Source organism: Talpa occidentalis, unplaced genomic scaffold (assembly GCF_014898055.3).
Source record: "Talpa occidentalis isolate TD23 unplaced genomic scaffold, MPIMG_talOcc4v2.1 talOcc4.8, whole genome shotgun sequence".
Lineage (NCBI taxonomy): Eukaryota > Metazoa > Chordata > Mammalia > Eulipotyphla > Talpidae > Talpa > Talpa occidentalis.
The window spans coordinates 6,803,699-6,817,526 of NW_023605194.1; the positions used below are offsets into that span (position 1 = coordinate 6,803,699).

General features: G+C 38.7%; 1 long non-coding RNA gene across 3 annotated transcripts in view; it reads right to left on the bottom strand.

The window, feature by feature from the left end:
• The window catches only part of LOC129144991 (uncharacterized), a 43,223-nt gene extending 30,093 nt beyond the window's left edge, over positions 1–13,130 (bottom strand). The window contains exons 1-3 of one of the 3 annotated variants that reach the window (XR_008549938.1): positions 13,021–13,130; positions 10,231–10,424; positions 9,849–9,940 (exon numbers count right to left, since the gene is read on the bottom strand). This is a non-coding gene — a long non-coding RNA (uncharacterized LOC129144991). Of the gene's footprint in view, positions 1–9,848; positions 9,941–10,230; positions 10,425–12,640; positions 12,763–13,020 lie in introns of those variants that run through there. The other 2 variants (XR_008549937.1, XR_008549939.1) reach the window with 2 other exon arrangements.
• Positions 13,131–13,828: the final 698 nt, after the last annotated feature.

Below are 13,828 nucleotides of genomic sequence, written 5' to 3' on the forward strand. Positions count from 1 at the left end.
GCATAATAGAATAACTTCTAAACAACTGGAAAAAAGTCTATCAGTCATTTCTTTTTTTAATTTATCTTCTCTAAAGCATTTTTTCTTTGCTTCCAGGATCAAATTTTGGTCTCAGTGTCCTGAAGTCAAATATTGTTAAATGACATATTACTATAATTCCTACAAATCCGGTGCAAATTGTTCCCTACCCAAGCCACCATATGGAGTACTGTAATTCCTAAAATGTAAAAAGTCAGCTTTTGTGAGGCCCCTGGGGGTCAGGTTTCTACTAACTGACCTCTGCCTTTCCCTTGTCTATGTTAAATGCTGTTGAAGGTCTTTGTTAAATGCAAAACCTAGTCTCATAGGATGATTCTTTTGGAGCAAAGCAGGATTAGCACAGGAGAGGATCTCTGATCATTGGAGAAGAAACTTCACTAATGGGGGGAGGGGAGCTGATAAAGACTTGGGCCTTCGTGGTTCCATCCCTTTGCTTTCCCTTAGCACCTTTCTTCCTGCTGAATGTACAAGCTTTGGTTTCTATCAAACAAAACTATAAGCTTAGCAGTAAAGGTTTCACCTATACGGGTCAACCCAGTTTTCCAGATGTCCTGGACTAGGTGATTGACTCTGCCCAACTTGGGGATTTACCATCAAAAGCTCACATGTCATATTTTTCAACAGCTTGTAAGAGAATAAATCTGGCATTTTCTTCTCCATCTGCCTGATTTCTTGATTTCAAATTCACTCAGAATTCAAATGATTAAATTTTTACCCAGAAAACATTTCTAGAATTTACCCTGAGAAGCCACCTCTACTAGAAACAGCATATGCACAAATTACTCATCTCTGTGTGGTTTGAGATGGAAAAATATTGGATACAGTCAAAATGCTTGTCCTCAGAAGACTGATCAAGAAAACTTATGGTACATCACATAACAGACTAATATTTGCCATTTAAGACAAGAATGGGAAAGATCTCCATAAAATGATATAAAATAACTTTCAGAGTATACTACTAAATGAAAAAAGCAAGGTTCAAAGGAATTATTTAGTATGATACTTCTTTGCCATGAGCCAAGAGGAGTAAATGCATACACATGTACACACTTACTTCATTTTTTTTCATAAGCAAACAGACTTCCCAGAATCTAATAAAAAGTCATCTATGGAGAGAGTAGGAATAGAGGTGGGGAGCATAAAGATGTCAGGGAGAGTTCTCTGACTATAACCTTTGTGTTGTCTTAACTTCTGAGCTGTGCTGCTATATTTCACCCTCAAAATTAATAACTCATTAAACAAAATCTAAAAGCAAATACAAATAAATTGGGATAACTGCATACCAAATTGATAACAAGGTCACATAGAAAAAAATAATTAATTCAAGTAATTTTCAGCACATTCCTTTGATTGCATATACTTGAAAAAGGAATAATCTCAGAACAAAAAGAACTGCCCCAAAAGACTTGAACTTTACTAGGTAGGCTGGCTGGTGATAGTGATATTAGTGTCATAATCCTGAGACTACTTTGTATGCATTTTAGGACAAAACAAATTAGTAAATATATTGATTTGCAGGAGCCAGTTATCAAAAAGAAGATGGCTGGATACAAATATAGAATGAAAGTGAGGAAGAACTACATGGTATTCTATTTGAATTGGAGGTATTAATATAAACTCATGAGCTAAATACACATTTTCCCCTAGTTGTCCACAGAAAGAATCTAGAACCAAGGGCACTGCAGTAGCAATAAGCATTTCCTGCTTATATGTTCTTGTCACCATTCCCAAATAACATCACACCTGATAACTCTAGTTGTTTAACTTGCCTTATCTCCCCACTCCTGTGGGGCACACAACCACCTCCATGGCCTCTAAAATCATGTCTTCAAACTCACAACCACTCATAGCTTACGGAATAAACAGTCAACTAGCAGAATTTGTATATTTCCAGAAGTTATTTGACAGCACCCATTATGTCATCTACCAAGGTACCCTTAACAGATTAGGGCATCATAACCACCTCTTTTTTATGAGGATCTGAGATCAAGCCTTATTCATCCATTCCAAAATGTTCACCCAACATCAATTAAGTGCTATGCCAGGATCCTGGGGAAATAAGGGCAAACAAGATATAATCTCTGGGCCTCTCTGGTGGCACAAGGGGTTAAGACACAACCTATGAAGCAGTCCGCAGCCTCGGCAGCACGAGTTCGATCCCCGGCCAGCCAGGGAGGAACCCACATGGTGCAGCAGACTTCTCCTGACTCTCCCGCTGCTCCCCTCAAAAGTGTACTTTGGTCAATCTGCCTGTTCTGTTCCCCACTCTGTCTCTGGTGAATATTCTCACCCCCACACCTCTGGCCTGAACCCCAGCTCTTGTATGCATAAATAAATAAATCTTTTTAAAAAATACAATATCTGTTCTCAAGGGGTTCAATAGAGTAGGAAAGGCAAATAACATGACAGGTCAGTATAATACAAAGTGATATATCCCACAATAAAATTAGGAGCTCAGAGGCACACAGCCTGCACCCGAAAGGAGCTGGCTTAGTTTCAGGAATTATTCTTACAGTCATCATCACCCCTTTTGAGTACAAAGAGAGCCATAAGACCAAGCCTGTCTAATCAAGGCTGTTCTCAAGAACCTAAGACTACAATTATACTATTTCTTATGACTGTGCCAGACATGGGTAGAACTAATACTTCAAATGCAAGTTAATTGAAAGTTTTACTTATCCCTCAAAACATCTTCTCATTCTTGATTTGCAAGGTAGTCAGCCAAGTGTCCTCAGTGCAGATGTGGAAAGTCATCCATCCCCCCCGAAGATGTGCCATGCTGTGTGTAGTAACAGCTGTGAGGAAAGGCACCCATAGCACAAAATAGTCACCGCTTGTCATCTTCTCGCTTCTATCAAAGTAATTGCACAGAACACAGGCTCGTTATTAGTAACTGGGCACCACCATGGAAAACATGTTGTTCGAAAACACCTGCATTGGCAAAGCAAAGCTGAGCTGACCCAGTTATTCGCGCCATCTCTAATTCTGGAAGGGATATGAAGAATAACTGAAAAGAACACTTTGGAAGAAATGCAGATAATTCTGCTTGGGGAACAAAGATGCCCACCACACACTAGTATCATCTAATTATATTTTTGTATCCCCCTCCCTCATGAAAAATTCCAGGGATGAAAACATGTCATCTACAGCCTTACACCCACTGTGTAAATCTCTCCCTCATATCTGATTTGAAATTTTTTTAACTCCAATATAGAGCCCTTTGAAGGATAATGATGTTAATGAGACCCTGCCAAGCCCAGGATGGGATGTGTTGTGCTGTGCCTGGAACAGATGGCTCAAACAGAAGCCAATTCAACATGACAGCCCAAGATTAAGCTGCTCCCTTTAAGTCTGCAGCAGTTCTGTGGCCCAATCCTTAACACCTTCTCCAGAAACTCAAAGGAAACTGGGTCCACATAAGGGTCAACAAGGTGCTTTTCCCAGAACACATGCACTTGAAGAAGATTAGAACTACAAGGAGACACAGATCATCTGTTCTACTCATTCCCAAACCCAGTAGCACAAAAGAACATGCTAGAACTTGATGTACAGAAATAGCTCTATATACTCAAACATACTGCATTGCAATATATTAAAACAGCCAATTACCTGGGACAGATCATACAGATATTTTGTCATCTTTCCAAATTTTCAGACTATTTTACAAGAAAAAACCATAACAGTTATATTTCATGTGTTCTTTGTATCCCTCTCCAGTCTTATTTACTATTTCTCTCCAAAGACTATTCTCTTAAAGATGTGTTCCCTTACCATAATTTTTCACTTTGAGTATACAGTTGAGTCCACAAACATGGTATTGCATTGTTTTATGCATTAAAATGTACATAAATTATATGGTACCATACATAAGCTGTAACTGGGATTTTTCACTCAACATTTTATTCTAGATTAATCCATGCTGATACATGAAGATGCATTTTATTCATTTTCATTGCAGTAGTTACTTCATTTTTGAAGTATCTCTTTTAAGTTGCATTTCTGCTTAAAACTTAGTAATTTTTTTAGTATGCCTGTGAATAGACATTTGTTGTGAATGCTAATATATTTCTACAATGCTATTTTGTGCTTTTATTTATCATGATTTTTCTTTACTTTTTTATCTTACATAGTTTTTCATTTTCTTTATGTCTTCTTTTTCCTTACGCAGGTCTAGAAGTCATGCTTTCTATTTTCATTCTCCCAGTGACTATTCTCAAATTTTCAATGAACATATTTAATCAAACAGACCTAAAGTTAATAAGTACCAGAGTCCTATTCACAATTAATACAAAGTTAGAATATTTTAATTCTAAACTCCCAAGCCCCTTCTTGTATGATATATTTGTTGCCACTGTTTGTTCTTAGATTCACCTTGTTTCAAAATCCCTACTGGTCTTTTTTTAATGCAATTCAAATTTAGATTTGCCAACATTCTTTTCTACTTCTCCACAGAAAACAGAACCAACAGGGATGGAGGGTTTCCTTCTTATTGTGCTTCAATAATTGTAAGTAGAGTCTGTGAGTAGAAAACTCTCACAGGCTTTGTGTGCCTCTTGGTGTCTTTATACCATCATCTACTCCTGAATACTAGTTTGTTTGGGCATAAAATTCTAGGTTAAGTTTTATTTTCAGCATTAGGAAGTCATCGTTTTGTTCAGTTCTTACATCTATTATTTCTGAGAGAAACTTACTATTAGTTTATTACCACTCCTTACATATAATCTACATTTTGTCTCTGGCAGCATCTATGATTTCTCCTTTGACATCAATGTCCATAACTACTATGTAGTTATTGGCAGGATCAATAAGAGAATCTATATTTCTTAGGAGAAAATACTAGGGAACAATTTAGTACATTCATGAAGCTTATTCTCTCAGTCAACAGAAGAAAAACAAAATATGGCTTAACAATCCACAAGTTAGACGTAATAAATCATAAGCACATGCTACCTGTTATCACTTTCCTAGGTGACATCCTTTCATACAAAGGATAGCCACATAATTTATAAGTTTTGAATGTTATTGATCCATTTTTTTAAATACTGCTTTTTATACAGTAATGCTTTATCTAGGTATACAGGTTATCTCTCTTAACTAGTTATCTAAATTTAGTTTTTAAATGTTGTCTCCATAAGCTTAATTTTGATTTTATTTTCTATAGCAAGCTTTACCTCCCTGGCTTCACATAAAAATCAGACTAAAGCCTAAGATTACAAGAAATTAGATTTATTTCATATTAAGTGAGATAAAGAAAATGACCCTTTTTTTCATAGAATATTGAAAGTTAAATAAGACATGATTCTTATCCTCAAGGAGCTTATACTTTACTGAAGTGTGAAAAGTGCTATGAGGGAGTTAAACTTCTAGATGTTTGTAGGTTGGAAGGATGGGTGGGAGGTGCTGGATAATGCAGAGTGCCTGTGTATATCATGCTATACATAATTTCTTCCTAAACGTAATTACTGTATTCCATTTTGAAAACATTTTTATTATGCTGCGTAAGTTTTCAGAAGCATTTGAAGTATCTATCATATTGTGTTTCATAAGCCTCTCCAACTTCATCCTTTCCACTGCCTATGACTCACTCATACAGAATGACCTGCAGGTCTCTGAACCTGTCACTCATTTTCATGCTTTTGAGTCTTTGCCCTCAGTGACTCTGAACAGAGTGCTTCTCCCCTCAACTATCTCAGCCAATCCCTTCCATCACCACCACTCCACATACACAGGCACACTGCATTATCCAGCATCTCCCCCCATCCTTCCAAACAACCTATAAGCTCCTTGAGGATAAGAACCATGTTTTACTTAATTTCCAATATTATGAATAAAATGTTTATTAAATAGCTACTATGGGATCTAACTTGTTCTGGAAGTGTCTAGATGACTCCCCTCAGGTTGTTTGAGCTGAAGGAGTTAAGAGAATCTAAGTGTATTAATTGGGTGCAACACGAAAACACATCCAATAGGAATAAATTATTCATTCATAGATACATAGATAGAGTCCCAATGTCTGTAGCTGACAAGCTGGAGATATGGGAGAGCCAACTATGTAAGTTCCAGTCCATGTCCAAGTCCAAAAGCAGAAGAAGACAGATGCCTCAGCTCAAAAACAATCAGGTAGAGAGAGTAAGTTCTCCCTACTCAGTCTTTTGTTGTATCCAAACCTTCACCTGATGGATGAGGCCCACCTTCATGGAGGAGGGTCATCCCCTGTTCTCAATCTTGATTCAAATGCTAATCTCATCCAGAAACACCCTCACGGACATGCCCAGAATCATGTTTGACCAAATACCTAGGCACCCCAGGGCCTGGCCAAGCTGACATAAAAAGTTAGCCATCATACTAGGCAAAAAGATAGGAAACAGCATTTGGTGGAAAAAATAATCTACCTAAAGGCCTCAAGAAAAGAAGAAGAATTTAAGGGCACGATCAGAGGCCAGTGTGGTTGGAGTCAGAGTGAGAGGCGGAACAACCACAGAGGAGGCTGAACAAGGACAAAGGCAGGTCTAGCAGGAGGCTTGAGGCCTAGAGTAAGACACAGGAGCAGGGGTGACATGTTGACATGTATTTCGGGCCTTAGCATGGTTCCTGAGAAATAATGTCTCAATAAATGTTTGCAGAGAATTAATAACCCATGAACAAACACAAAATCGACCTTGAGTTCAAAGCCATACAAGACTGAATTATTATCTCAGTTTGAGAAAAATCAATTCCCAAAAACAAATAATATAGACACATACTCATACACCCATTCAGCAAATATTTGTAAAGCCACCACTTAGACAAGTTATCATAAAGTATGGCAGAAAGCTATCAGAATCTCATCAACTGTGACAGACATTCTTCTGAAATCCAGCAAAGATTCTCATTTTATTTCACTCTTTTTTTCCTGTTAAATTCAAGCAAGCAGAAATAGTTTTGTTAAGAAAATGGTATTATATACTACAATACCATTTTTCGCAAGACAATTTTGCCACCCATTACTCTGTTTGTATACATGATGTCCATCAACTATTAATACAAGTTATTTCTGGATGGTGAAAATTTTTAGTGATTTGTTACCTTTCATCTTTGTATTGTTCTGTTTTGTCTGATTTTTTTAAATAAGAGCTCATACAATTTTTTAAAACGAGCTCATATTTTTAAACTACTGCAGAAAAGATATTGGTTTTGATCATATCTAATTTAGTCATATAAATCTATGCCTCTGCCAGAACACACAAATTTAAGCAAAATTTTCAATCCAGACAGGTTCACTGCCGAGCACAATTTCCCAGAGTCCAGCAAAGCAGTTGAGCTAGTCCTTCTCAGAAATTTCGCCCATCCCTTCAAAGCAGAGACCTGAAAATTTGCAATTGAAAGGCAGAAATAAAAAAACAAAATTAACAGGAAACTAGCCTAGTACTAGAGGTCTGTACTGACCTCTGTACCCTAGTTCTTGTATGCATAAGTAAACAAATCTTTAAAAAAAAAAGAATGATATAAAATATATATAAATTTTATATATATTTTGCGAAATATATATAATATATTTATTTTGCGAAATATATATAATATATATAAAAATTTATATATATATGCGAAAAGCCTGGGGAAGCCTTGGCACCCCAAATTCTACCTGTTCCACATTCAGTAGAGATTTGCAGTGACTTTGCCTGTAGAGATGCCTCAACATGAGTTGTGAGTTTCCCTCCTCAACGAACCTCCTCAATATGCTTTATAAAATCACAAAGTGTCTCAATGCAGAAAAAAGAAATCTACAGTCACCAGAGAATTATAAAGAGGCATTTCAAATTTGAGCCCCACAAAGTTATCCTTTAAGACCTTCACCAAAAATTATTCCTTTATTTGAAACTTGTCTCAAGCCACTCTTTCTCAATATCCTTGGTTTTATTAAAAGAATTAGAGCTTATTAAGACAGTAGGAATAATCAGCTTTTCACAAACACACCCTGAGGATTTGAGAGAACAACCATCCTAACATCCCTGTTAATGTTTATTCATAGTTTATGGTAATTTTATAAACTGAATATTCCACACAGTAAGAAAATATTCTTTACCCTATCAAAACTATAATCCCTGATGGTTTCACACACAAAAAGAGAATCAGTTTCTCTTCATGAAAACTTGAACATATAATTTCTCTTTCAGATGCAGTAAATAATCATGATTGTTAAAGTCCTCATTTCAACTCTTCCTTTAAATATATAACAAGATATAATAATAAATCTTTCCATTAAATGGTGGGGATTTTACTTAAAGGGATTAGATTTTGGAAATATGGAATATTTTAACTGGGTTTTCCAAGCAGAATTGGCGTCTTAACATTGCAAGCTATGGAATATTTTAACTGGGTTTTCCAAGCAGAATTGGCGTCTTAACATTGCAAGCACCCCCTTTTCGTTCAACAGCTCTTCAAGTCAGCAACCCCCGAGGGCTGGAGACCCACAGGACACGGCTGACCCTGCAAGGCACAGAGGTCAGGAGAGTAAGGAACTCCACAGAGTGCCAGCCAGAATGCCAGCCAGCAGTGCTTTCAGGTCCCAAGGGAAAAATCCAGTCTTTCCTCCTCCCAAACTTCCACTGTTCTCACTATTCAATTGTCCTTCTCTCTGGCATTTTGGAATTCTTTGGAATGGAGGACATTCAGTCTTCTTGAATAACAGTAAGAAACTGCATTTCTATTGCCCACCCTCCCTCCAAATACCCGAAGGAAAAGTGAAGACTTGGACTCATTTCCCGGTAGCACACATAAGGACTTGATCTTCAAAATACTCATGGTCAGAAGAATGCTTCAGATGGAACCCACACCGGGTCATTAAAATTCCTCTTCCCTATAATCCAACAGAAGCAAAGAGAAAACCTGCTACAAGGAAAGGGGGAGGGATTAATTACCCAAAGGACAAAATTAGGAACTGCGAACAGGTATCCCTGTCCTCTATAGGAAGAATCTGACTTATAACCACTCATTCATTCATTTTTCCATCATTTTATGCACTAGACGCTTGACATCTACTCTATGCTTGGCACCGGGCATAGGAAGGCAGGAGACAGGTGCATCTGCAAAGAGTTCACAGTCCAAGGATGGTCGGACGAGAAAGCAAATGACAGCACATGTGCTGTGCCCGAGAGCAGACAGTGGCAGGCCCCAGTTAGGGGTGACTATTGCAGCCTGGAAAGGAGGCAACTCCTGAGCTGGGGTTTGAGACAGAACAAAACTTCATTAGGTGAAGAAGTGAGGGACTAGGGTCCCCTTGGGGCAGAGGGAGGGGTGCCTCCAAAGACACCAGGGCCTGAGATGGGTTGCAGGTGGGAGGTACATCTAGCAGGCCAGCAGGGCAAGGACTGCAGCTCTGGGCCCATCTGGGTCCTGCCACCTTGGACTGTGTAAATCACAACCCTTGCTGCACATGCACCTCTTACCAGAAGCTTAAAAAATAAAAACAAAGGCTTGGCTCCCCCTCCAAACAAATTATATCAGGGTCTCTAGAGGTGGGCCCAGACATCAGTAGTTCAGAAAGAATCCCAATGGATTCCAGTGTGGTACAGGCTGCAGGCTTTATTGTCAAAAGTTCATTTTTAATAAACTCAGTTCCTTGGGTTGTTGTGCAGGTTAAGCGGACTAATCAATGAGCAGCACCTAGGGAGTGTTAATAAGGATGACGACAATTGCAAGAAGAGTCAGAGATGCAAATGAGACCAGAAGTTAGGCCAGAGGCAAATCATCATCCCAGCATGATCTCACCCCCTGCTCCCCCATGTCCAGCACCATCCTGAGAGCTTCACACAACACAGCAGCGTGGCTCGGGGAAGCAGCCTCTTCCACCCCAAGTCTCTACTGCAGGAGGCTGGGTGACCTGGATTCAGAGACGAAGGCTGCCAGGAATATTCTGTGGGCACTGGGAAGACACATCATCGAGGAGTAATGTGATCAGCATTGTGGGAGATAAAGGCATCTGACAGTAAGGAAGACAACAGGCTGAAAGGGAAATGATGCCCCTCTGCAGACAGAGCCAGAGATTGGATGGATATGTGGAAGGAGAAACATATCTCTTGGAAGCCCAGGACCAGAAAGAAAAAGAATCACAACTGGCGAGGAGACTCTCCACACTAATTTCAAGATTTCTGTAAGACATAAATGTGTTCTGATACACAAATACCTTCCATTTCTACGACATATACCACTTACCATCTGGTGTGGTGTCAGCTCTCAACGTTGATGTCATTTGAAGCAATTTTCATCATGTCTCTGGAAAGCTCTCGTCTATCCTCTTTTGAGAATTTCATCTATTCAACAGAGGTTTTTTTTTCTTTCTTAATGCTCTGGTGTTGCCATCCTCTGTTGAGAGTTTGATTTAAATGATCTCCTGCCCGGCACGGTTTCTTTAACAGACAATAGAGATTTAAATTGTATTTTTCCAGTGCTGATTATTAACATTACTGTTGTTGGACTCTGAGCACATGCTTTTAGGCTACAGGGTGGAGGCTATTATTCCCTCTTTACAGACGATGGCTTAGCTGATTCCCCTTTAAAGAGGTCATGATTATAAGGAGAATAAACCATTCAAGCACCAATTATTTGCATGCATCTCTAGCGCTTCAAAATTATTATTTAGCTCTAGAAAACAAACACATGACAAGTTAGTATTTTCTATTCATTAAATTCATTGTCCTATTTATTAGGTAAAATAGCTATTTATTTATTCCTAGGGGGGAAAAATGGCTATTTTGCTTTAAATTGTTCCTAGTACTTAGAAATGCCAATATTTTGAAATATGAATGTGCTTAGAAATACACTAAGTATAAAATTTGGCATTTTCCCACTGTTTTTATTGTGTTAAAAATATGCAAGATAAAATTGACCATCTTAACCAATTTTAAGTGTGCTCAGTGGCGCATGTACATTCCTCATGTTGTACAGACTTCATCACCTTGACTCCATCCTTCTTGTAAAATTGAAAGACCATGCCTGCTAAACAACAGCTCTCCATCCCCCTCCAGTTACAGCCGTGATTCTACTTTCTGTCTCTGTGACTTTGACAACCCTAGGAATCATAGTGCTTGTCTTTCTGGGACTGGCTTATTACACTTGACATAATGTCCTCAAGCTTCATTCATGTTATAGGGTGAGACAGGATTTCTTCCTTTTGAAGACTGAATAATATTCCATTGTGTGTATATACGAACGTTTGCATTCTAGTAAGTCAAAAGTAGACAAACATTGGCAATCTCATAGGATTCAATCGAATACATTATCATATTAGGATAATACCATTCAGGATTTTCAGTGATTTAGAAGAACCTCTTTCTCTCTTTCCTGCAAGTGGCAGGTACTGTCAGGTGAAACAAGCTGGATACTGGCATCATCATCTGAGCCCCTGCTCATGGGGGGTAGGGTCAGGGTGCATCCTATTTTAGGGTAGAGGAGAGGCAGGGTCAGCCTGCATGCTCCCAGTTTGGGTTCCTGAACTGATTGGATTTTGTGTGTCTTTGTATCCTCCAAAGGAATGGTCTCCATCCTTGGCCCTTACCACTGCCCCTGGAGACTGGCCTGCATCTCTCACCCATTGCCCTCCAGGTCCTTAATGAGCGTGTCTTATTCATAGAAGTTTCCCACTAATGAAACTATTATTGTTAACACTGCCAGGACAAGTTGTGTAGATAAATGCTTAAAAATAGATCAGAGTAATAATTCTGCAACAGAACTGTTATTTCTATACCAAGTCTACTTTCCAGCAAGTAAGAGAAATACTTTTAACTTCTAAGTCACAAGGGTATAAAAATGTTTAGTGTGAAGTAAAGCACTCTCTAAAGACAAGTGGCCATTATTTCTATTGTGTCCATGACAACAGAACAGAATGATGTTGAGTCTACCTTTCCGACTATGGTCAAGGGTCAGGAGGAATACACAACAGATAGACAGCATAAGTGAGCATCACTGGGATACACGAGCACAGGAATCCAGCCCATGGAGGTATCACAAAGTTATCAGAAAGATGAGAAGGATCTACATTCTCCAACATATCAAGACCATGCATACACACATCTATGTATATTATTTATGTGTTTGTCTCTAAGATCTTAGAAGCTAAATAAGTAAATACTTGAAAGTGGTTCCCTATGGGGAGAAAATAGAGAAGGAAGAGGAGAAGAAAGAAATGCATATGTGTCTCTTCAACAAACAATGTATAAGAGAAAAAAAGAGGGGTGGAACCATGGATTAGAATAGACAGGAGGCTAATCAATTTATTGTGATATTGGACCTTACTAGACTCTGATTTGAACAAAATTTTAATGAGACAATGGGGAATCTACATAGTGGACATTTGCTATCAAGCAACTGTATTTAATTTGGGGAAATATGATAATGGATTGCAGTTGTTTATCAAAACCCTTATTTTTTAAAAAAAAAGACATTGAAATACTTGCATATGAAATGGTATTTGCTACCAAAATAATCCAGTGGCAGGGACTGATAAAACAAGGTGACCTGATCGTTACTGTGGCTGAGGGATGCCACACTTTACAGTTCATGACATTACTTTCCTACATTTATGTATTTTGAAATGTCCTATAATAAAATATTACAAAAAGCTTACCAACTTCCTAGTCTGTGCTTGTCACCTCCATCATTGTGTGATTTGGGCCCAGCTATTTAATCTTCTACAATTCTGCCCCTTTTTCTATGAAATGGAAATAATGTGACTCCATCCAGTATAAATTTCCAATAAGTTTAGAGCCCATTGTGCCCTACCCACAGAGAAGTAGCTATTTTATAGCTGTGTGTCATCACTTTTTAAAGATGCTGGAAGAAACTCAAACATAACATGTCTGGAATTGAATCCACCAAACTGGTTGAGGGCAAGAATGAATGAATGAATGAATGCAAGCATCCAGGTTATCATTCTGGCATATGTCGCAAAGGTTTCCTCATGTTGGGCTTTCGTGACAGCTGTCAGGAACGACCCATCTCTCTAACCTCAGTTGCTCAAAGGCATCATGAACTGGATCATCTTCAGCTTAAGCATCCCATCCCAGTCAGTGTCCACAGGGGCCTCTCAATGGGAGCTTTGCAAAATACATGCTTCTCATCACAATCATTTTCTCCATCTGAGAAGGGTTCTGTTTTCTAGATCTCTGGTCCTTGGCAAGCAGTGAAATTCCAAATTCTACAGAACCCCAACAACAAAGGATTCAGACTTTATAATGCCTTCAGTGTTACTTTTGATCAGTCACACCCAAGGCTGCAGTGACTAACTACATCAAACCCATCTTCAGAAGATCCATATTAGATGTGTAATGATATCAGAAACCCCCCACCCCCGAGAAAAGCTAACTATTCGGGGGTCACAGCACAACCAAAAGCAGAGAAAAGACATCATCCCAAGAGACGGCTTTGTAGCACATGTGTTTGAAATCTGAGCAACTTAACAGGAGCCTTCTAAGTGATATCCTCACGTCAAAATACGGTCTCCTGATGAACTCACACTAGTAACAATTCCTCCATCGATGTTCAGTAATAGGTCCTTTTCCATGTCCTCAGGAATAAATAGCATGCTTCTTGTATACACAATTTGGAAAATATGTTTCAGATCCATTTGTTCCTTGGCCAGTGAATTTATTTATATCCAGCTAGAAACAGACACGGTAATTTTGCCGCACCATTAACTCACTGAGGAGCATAAAGGCTCTGTCTTTTCATATTGCCCTTTTGGTCCCCTCCTGTGTGTGTATCAAACAGTTCACATCTTGCATTTATTCAGCACTCAGCTTCTCCGAGGCAAGTG